The following is an 8,258-nucleotide window of genomic DNA, read 5'->3' on the forward strand; positions in this document are numbered from 1 at the left end:
GAGCCTCCCGGACTCCGTGGGGGCTCTCCGGTCTCTCCGTTTCCACCGCGGGTCCCAGGCGGTGCAGCCTCACCTCGGGGAAGCACCCCCTGGCTCGAGGTGCAGGATGGCTGGGCGGCCAATCACTGCGCAGCCCTTCAGACAAGCCTCTAGGATCCGGGGCACTTGAACCAATGGCAGCACGGCCCGGGAGAGGAGCCTTCAGGCTCTGGGGCGCGCTAGCCAATGGCGGTGCGGCCCTCTCGATGAGGCCCCGGGCTGCGGCGGTGAGTCCCTTTGCAAGATACGGGGTAGGCTCCCGTTTAGAGGAAAAAGTCCCTGGATGGGTGGGCACCCGCTAGGGATTTCAAATCAACAGATGCGCGGAGGAATCCTGGTTTATCTCCGATGCGGCTGGCGAGATGGGGTGGACTCCCGCGCCGTATTTAAGCTGCCAGTCACCACCCACGCGTGGTAGGCACCCGCTTGAGACACAGGAAGCGGGGTGGCACCCGCAAACAAGCACCAAGTCCCTGGTGGGGTGGGCACCCGTCAGGGGCACAAGACGGCACAAAGGCAGGGGGTCCCCACGCCGGGGACTCCCTCTGCAGGATGATCGCAGCTCCGTGCTGCAGTAAAAAGCAGAAGCACTCCGTGGAGGAAAACAAAGCGCTGTAAAGAAATAAAGGCAAAGCGCACCCAGGCGCTTGAGGTGCGCAAAAGTCCAGGGCATTTTACATGGGGTCACAGCCCTTTTTTATACAAATAACTCCTTTGTCTGAGGCTGCAGGGTTAAGGGAAAATCAGACGCAGCTGGTTTTGGAGCACTTTGTTGTGTGGAAATAAAATTGACAATTGTGCCCCATCATTTCCCTGTTTCTGCCTGACAGCCATTTTTCTCATTCAGACAAGCACCCATTTTGTGTGTGACATGCTCTCAGCAACTTGTCTGAAAACTGTCCTTCACATCCCCATTGAATCTTGCACAACCCCCTGCTCCTTATGGTCGAGCCAATTCCAAGAAGCCTGCCTGTGTGCCTTCCCCCAGTTTTGCCAGAGACTCAGCCACATCCTGTCCATTGTTGGTAACTCAGCCTGTCACACCAACTGCCCTGTGACCACCCCCAACTGAAAGAGGAAGCACGAGGTTAGGCCCTGAAACCACACCAACTAATAGAGGAAGCACAAGGTTGTTCACTGTGAACACACACATTTCTGTGGTTCTGCCAATTCTGGGAACCAGCAGCAGATAGTTCCTGTTCCTAACTGTAAGACACCCTGCACCTGGCATCTTAGTTCATTGACCACCCCTTCCTGTGCTTCAGCCAATTCCCAGAACCAGCAGATAGTTCCTGTTTTAAGAAATAGTTACTGCAAGCCAGAGAGCAGATGGTCTCTGTTTTACACAAGATAGTTCCTCTTTTTGACTCTTGTGGTTCAGCCAATTCCCAGAACCAGCAAGATAGTTCCTGTTTTACACAAGATGGTTCATGTTTCTGACATGAAGCACGAGCACAAACCCCAAATGAGGAAGCCTCCCCCTTCCAACTGTCAGATTATTTCACATCGCAAGTCCCCTCACGAAGCCTAAGACACGCCCCCATTTCTTCACACTCTACTCTGATCTTTGTTCCTCTATCTGCCACGACCTGTTTGTTCCTCTATTTTGCCTCATGACCAAGACTGTATAAAATGTTCTTGAGAGATTGCTCCTGTGCCCGCTTGGTGCTGGAAGCGCTCCCCTTAACTCGAGTTATCTGCTCCTCCTCCTTCATTTGAGCACCACGGACTCCTCGCTTTGCATTGACAAGAAATTATGATTTATTAAGCATAGAAATTCAGAAATGAGGTAATAAGTAAATTTAATTTACCACATTAATTGGCGCCCGGAACAGGAACATTCCCTTTCCCCCACGCGCCGGCGATATTGGACCCGGTACTGTCCCCTCCTGACCGTTGACGGACTTCAAAAGTGCACAACGCGGGGAATTCCCGCTAACTCCCTCGAGGCGAAGAGGGGGACCGACTGCGGCCCAGCATCCACACGAGGCGGTGAGGAAATAGCGGAACGTCCTGAACCAAAGCCCAACCTGCGAAGCAGAAGAGTCCGAGGTTCTACAAATCCCACCTTGAAACTGCGCGCCCGTTTTTCCAAAATCTTCGAGGCCTTCCAGTTATTTTTCGGTGAGTACTGCTGAAAAGTATAAAAACAAACCCACAGCTTTTGTGGGGGCGGTAAAGATACGCGTTTTGTTGGTTTCTCACCTATCTTTGGTGAGGACTACTAAAACTAGTATAAAAGACGGACTCACTACCTGGTGGGCACGGTAAAGATACATGTTTTTGTGGGTTTCTCACTTATTTTGAGAGGACTACTAAACTAGTATAAAAGACGGACTCACCTCTTTCGTGGGTACGGTAAAGATATTTGTTCTGTTTGTGTTTTTCTCACTTCTAAAATCTTTGAAAGTCTTGCCATCATGCCTATTTTCTCGAAAATACGTAAGATGGCAACAAAAAGAAGTATTCTTGAGAAGGAAATTCCCCTTCCTCCTCGGGATACTCCAGGACACTACATGTATGCAAAACATGGTGTCTGTGCACTTATTTATTGTGATCTATGGGTAGAATATAATAAAGACCTAGAACTCAGATATAGATGGCCTGAAAATGGTAGTTTTGATACGGAGTGTATTATGAAATCAGAGGAACAGTTATGGAAGAAAAAGAGGGTCCGCCAGTCGCAGAGTGACTCAGTAGAGTTATGGAGAAAAGAAGCCCATAGGAGGCAACAGAAGGAATTGCATAAAGTTGAAAAGGGTAAGATAATGTCAGAGCAGGCCAAGAAAGAACAGTTACAAGAAATAGGGAAAGAAGTAGTTAGTGAAAGGAATAAAAGGGAACAATCAGCCATTTCTACTGGTTTTTATCCTGTATTGCCATCTGCACCTGAAAACCTTAACACTGCATCAGCACAGCCTACAGCCCCATCACCAGAGGATACTTTCACCAATTTCCTCTTAGATACTCCACCTCCATATGAGGTTCCAGTAATTCAACACCCTCTGCCTCCGCCACCCCTTTTACAACATAACGCACCACCACTCACTCCAGAAGGGGGTGCCGTAGGTCCAGACCCAGGTAAAACAATTCCCGACTGCCCCTATGACCCGACTCCGAGCAACACAGGGGAGGCGGGCCGAATAAGTAAAATACTTCATGACTCCCGGGAAGCAATAAGACATCTACCAGCAATTGACACGTTTCTTCAAGCGGCCTCGGAGTTTCTTCGTACTGGAGAGAACTCACGAGCCATTAACGCTATGACTACAAGAAGATCACACCCTGTAAAAATGCGCATGTATAGGTTCCTCCTTTGCTGTTTCATAAAACACATACAAGCAGAGGAAAGAAATGTACCAGTTTCACTTTTTGACTTATTAGATTCCGCATCCAACCACACTTGTCTAGAACTTATAAATGATGCACTAGACAGGTTCACCCGTAACGTGACCCGTATTCTGCAAAACTTGCAAACAAATGAAGAGAATAAAAAACTTGAGGAGGAAATTACTGAACCTACTGAAAAAGCCCTACCCGTTCGTTCTTCCGCCCCTAATTCACGAACACCCCCGCCTACATTCCTCCAAGGTCACTCTGAACGGTCATCTCCAGATGAGTTATTTGAAAATACATCCAATGCATTAGACTACTGGTTAGACCAGGAACCTCCGCTTACACCGGAGGAGGAGGAAATAGCCAGAACTGCGACCCTATGGGTCTCTCAATATAAGATATATGACAATGATCTCATAGCCCAGCTTTTTCTAGCATTACCACGCTCACATCAAAGATTAGCAAGTCTCTACATGGTACAACATCTCATCACACTCAATGACACTCATTTTAAACATGATCCAAGACTCAAAGATTTTCTGTCTGACTGCGCTGATAACATGTTCCTCCACAATAGTTCAGTTTTTCTCAACACATTTATAGATTTCAGACAGAAATACCAGAAAGTGACTGGATATAGATCTCCCCATAATACGTGTGGATCAACTAATAGACTTCCTCAAACACGCCAGTTCCCCATGAGAGAGGTCCACCCCAGAGCTGACACAAATGGAGCGCTACAACGCGTCTTCATTTATGTACCCTTGACAAAACTTGATTTACTAAGGATGAAAGAGATGGTTCCCTCCCACTCAAAGGACCCTGCTGGATTATTTAAGGAATTAGTAGATGTATTAATGATGGGAACATATACTCTTTCTGATATCACAGCAATTCTGAAATTATTGTTGCCATCAGGTATATATGACAAACTAAGAGAAAAGGATTGGGAAGTAGCAGGTGAACACATTAGATGGACTGAACTTCAGAATGACGAAAATACTAGAGTAGCAGGTCAAGGTATAGGAGACAGACTTAAAGCACTTCCTGGCACTATTTTAAAGGTGCTACCACAGTTACTAACAGTAAAAAAGGAGGACGGATGCCATTTCCTCCTGCAAACTAAAACATGGTGAAGACATAGGAGATTATTACACCAGACTTGAAAAATGTTTTGCGGTAAATAGCGGCAAGTGAAGCTTACCCGCATCTGTTTGTTTCCAAATTAGTAGATAACGCCTTGCCAGCCATTAAGGACAGAGTACTAAAAGTAGAAAGTACCTGGCAAGCACATACACCTCCACAGGTGTTACAAATGCTACAATATCACCAGAATCGCATTAGGGATGAAGAAGAAAATGATAAGAAACGCATGAAAGACACAAAGATGAAAGCATTAGTAGCCCAAACTGCACCCCAGCGTCAACAGACACCAAGTAGCCAGACAAATTTAAAAAGCACTTGTAATTATTGCAAGAAGATGGGACACTTCGTTAAAGATTGCCCAGTCTTAAAGCACAATTTGTTTACTGGTAAGACCCAGCCATGCCCATATCAGCAAAAACAGAATGTTTCCCAAGACAGTTCAACACCTTCAGTTCCACCGACAACACAAATGGCCCAAATGAACATTATAGACAGCGACTACACTGAATATTACCCAGATTTCTCATGATGTTGCCTAGAGAGAGAAGATGACAAACTGTCCCTAATCCCCATTCCAGTAGATCAGACAGGTCCATTTATAGAGGTCCGACTTCTTGGGGAGGATAGGAAATTTCTACTAGACACTGGGGCCAGTAAAACAACAATAAGCCATCAAGAGGTCCCAGAGGCTCCTCTCTCGGGTTCAAAAAGTATTTCTCTGGGTTTCTCGGGACAACCTGTGACAAACGCCACGTCAAAACCACTGCCCTTGCAGGTTGGTCCCCTCACGACAACTACAGATCTTATATTGACAAAATCATGTCCAGAAAATTTGCTTGGTATAAAAACATTGAAAGAATTAGGAGCTGTCATTGTTTGCTCACCTACAGATGTCAGACTATTTCTGCGAGATTTCAAGGGCCACTACACAAGTAGAGAATTAGACGAGCGTTTGAAAGATTTGCCACACACCCTTTGGGCCACTGATTCCACCACAGTAGGATGTATGGAAATAACACCTCACAAGGTTACACTGAAAGAGGGAGCCCAACTACCACGCATAAGGCAATACAAAATTCCACCTCAGGCTGAACAAGCATTAATGTTGATTATTCAGGACCTAATACAGTCAGGTGTGATTAAGGAAACAACTTCTAACATTTGCAATTCCCCTGTTTTACCAGTCCATAAAAAAGTGGAACCAGGAACACCACCTGTCTACAGACTAGTGGTGGATTTGAGAGAGCTCAATAAATGTGTCGTTCCACAACACCCTGTGGTTCCAGACATCTCTACCCTACTCACAGCCATAAATGCGGAAGCAACGCATTTTTCCGTCATTGACTTGAAAAACGCATTCTTTAGCATACCTATTCACCCAGACAGTCAATACCTTTTTGGCTTCTCCTTACAAGGACGAAGTTTCCAATTCACAAGAGCTCCTCAAGGTTTCACAGAGAGTCCAAGCGTATATAGCCAAGCATTAAAAAGACAACTAGATACTGTTCAAATGCCCACGGATACAGCCATACTACAATATGTTGATGATATCCTCATTACGGCCAGATCTGACGCAGCATGTGCTGAAGCATCACTACTAGTACTAGAATTCCTAGCTGCAAATGGCCATAAAGTTTCCCCTGGTAAGCTCCAATTTTGTTTACAGCAAGTGGCATACTTAGGGCACTTGCTGTCAAAGGAGGGTAGGCAGCTTTCACAGGAACGCATCCAGCTCATACTACAAATACCACAACCAACAACACAGAAACAAGTTCGAGCCTTTGTTGGTCTCACCTCATATTGTAGACAGTGGATCCCACAATTTGCACTCATTTCCAAACCGTTAGTGCAGCTGACAACACTCGAAGCTGGCGCTACTCCACAATTACCCTGGACAGATGAACACACACAAGCCTTTCAGTCTCTTAAAAAAGCTATGTGTCAAGCCCCAGTGCTGGCAACACCTAATTACACCAAAGATTTTACATTATTTGTAACAGAAAACTCAGGTACAGCACTATCAGTTCTGACCCAACTTCAAGCAGACAAACATAAACCACGTGGTTATTTTTCAAGCACATTAGATCCAGTAGCACAAGCATTGCCTGCATGTCTAAAATCAGTAGCAGCTACTGCACAAGCTATTAGACAAAGCAATTCTATTGTATTGGGACATCATCTGATAGTTCAGGTCCCACACGCTGTAGAACTTCTGTTAAACAGAACACAAACACAGCATCTGACAATAGCCAGACTCACCGGATATGAGATGACACTTTTTCAGCCACACATTGAGATTAGACGCTGCAACATTTTAAACCCAGCAACACTGTTGCCACTGACCTCTCCTACTGAAGAAATTCACGATTGTATTGACATAATTGATTTAGTGACCAAACCAAGACCAGATTTACAAGATACTCCCCTTGCTAAGGCAGAAATGACACTCTTTGTTGATGGTTCATGTATGAGACTCCCCACAGGAGAATTAGCAGCAGCCTATGCCATCACTAATGGTACAGACACTTTAGAAGCACACAAGATAGAGATACTGTCGGCACAGGCAGCAGAACTCATAGCCCTAACACGAGCATGTCACTTAGCAAAAGGAAATTCAGTTAACATCTACACTGATTCACAATATGCCTTTGGAGTTGTACACAACTTCGGTACATTGTGGAAAGAGAGAGGATTTCTCACATCACATGGGTCCAGAATACAGCATGCTACACTCATCACTGCCCTCTTAGAGGCCAGTCAGTTACCAGAGAAAATCGCAGTGCTAAAATGTAAAGCGCACACAAAAGGAACAGATGAAATATCAAAAGGAAATGATTCTGCAGACAGTGCAGCCAAGTTAGCAGCAAACACAGAATTAAGTATACCACACCGCCAATATACAATACGAGACCCCTTTTCTGACATCAAGGATGTCCAAAGTACCGCCACACCACAGGAACTGCTAGAATGGAAGGAAAAAGGAGGGGTCCTTACAGATCAAGGCTGGATGACACCTGAAAGAGCAGTATGGTTTCTACCGGATGCCATGGTACAGGTTATGGTAAACACCATACATGGACCAGCGCATCTGGGAGAAAAAGCAATGTTAGACAGCATACAGAATATATGGCACAACAAACATTTGAGAACTGCAGCCAAACAAAAAGTTAAAACGTGCATGATTTGTAATCAGTTCAACACAGGAAAAGGCACAAAGGTGGAACAGGGAGGATTCCAACCCCCTGACCATCCATTTGAAGTTCTCCAGATGGACTATATCCAGATGGAGAGATGTAGAGGTCACAAGTATGTGCTAGTTGTAGTGTGTACTCTGACCAGATGGACAGAAGCCTATCCCTTCCCAGATTAAACTGCAACGACAACTGCTAAACAATTAGTTAGAGAGTTTTTCCCAAGGTATGGGTTGCCCTGTGTCATCTACTCAGATAACGGCCAACCTTTTTCCTCTGAACTCATGAAGCAAGTGTGTCTTCTGTTAGGGTACACTTGGAAGTTTCACTGTGTAAGACATCCTCAGGCAGCAGGTCTAGTAGAAAGACACAACCAAACATTGAAGACAAAATTGGCCAAGATATGTACAGACAAAGGCGTGGACTGGATGGTAGCCTTACCGGTTGCCCTCTTCTACATGCGTATGGTAGCCCATTCCAGAACTGGCTTATCTCCATATGAAGTGGTCTTTGGCAGACCACCAAATATGTGGGGTACGCCAAGGC

At 45.5% G+C, this 8,258-nt stretch overlaps 1 long non-coding RNA gene across 1 annotated transcript in view; it reads right to left on the reverse strand.

Annotated features, from left to right (window-relative positions):
* LOC147737374 (uncharacterized) overlaps positions 1 to 8,258 on the reverse strand; it is an 81,488-nt gene that overhangs the window by 12,941 nt on the left and 60,289 nt on the right. The gene's annotated exons all lie outside the window — the stretch shown is intronic.

Source organism: Lissotriton vulgaris, chromosome 1_1, assembly GCF_964263255.1.
Source record: "Lissotriton vulgaris chromosome 1_1, aLisVul1.2, whole genome shotgun sequence".
In the NCBI taxonomy this organism is placed as follows: Eukaryota; Metazoa; Chordata; class Amphibia; order Caudata; family Salamandridae; genus Lissotriton; species Lissotriton vulgaris.